This window comes from Sinocyclocheilus grahami, unplaced genomic scaffold (assembly GCF_001515645.1).
Source record: "Sinocyclocheilus grahami isolate Dianchi unplaced genomic scaffold, SAMN03320097.WGS_v1.1 scaffold277.1, whole genome shotgun sequence".
Lineage (NCBI taxonomy): Eukaryota > Metazoa > Chordata > Actinopteri > Cypriniformes > Cyprinidae > Sinocyclocheilus > Sinocyclocheilus grahami.
In genome coordinates this window covers 834,671-834,965 of record NW_015505456.1, presented here as the reverse complement: position 1 = coordinate 834,965, position 295 = coordinate 834,671, and the positions used below count along the sequence as shown (strand labels likewise).

At 34.9% G+C, this 295-nt stretch overlaps 1 protein-coding gene across 1 annotated transcript in view; it reads left to right on the top strand.

The window, feature by feature from the left end:
• LOC107600093 (uncharacterized) overlaps positions 1-295 on the top strand; it is a 59,218-nt gene that overhangs the window by 12,435 nt on the left and 46,488 nt on the right. The window lies entirely within an intron of this gene.

Genomic DNA, 295 nt, shown 5'->3' with positions numbered 1-295 from the left:
CAACAGGAAGAAACTCAGCGAATACATGCCTCACAGACATGATAAATATATCTATAGAAAGCTTTAAATGACTACTTAACGAAATAAAACAAATCAAAAACAAAAAGCTCTTTCATTATGATCATAATCCGTAAAGATGCACTACTCTCTAAAGGCGCGTCTAATGAAGAGATGGCGAGTCAGGATCGACAACTTCATCCTTGCTACACCGACTCAGAAAATACTAGTTTATTAGTAAATAATTCAAATATCTCCTTACTGTTTCCCCCTGACGCATTTATGGTAATTACTTTTG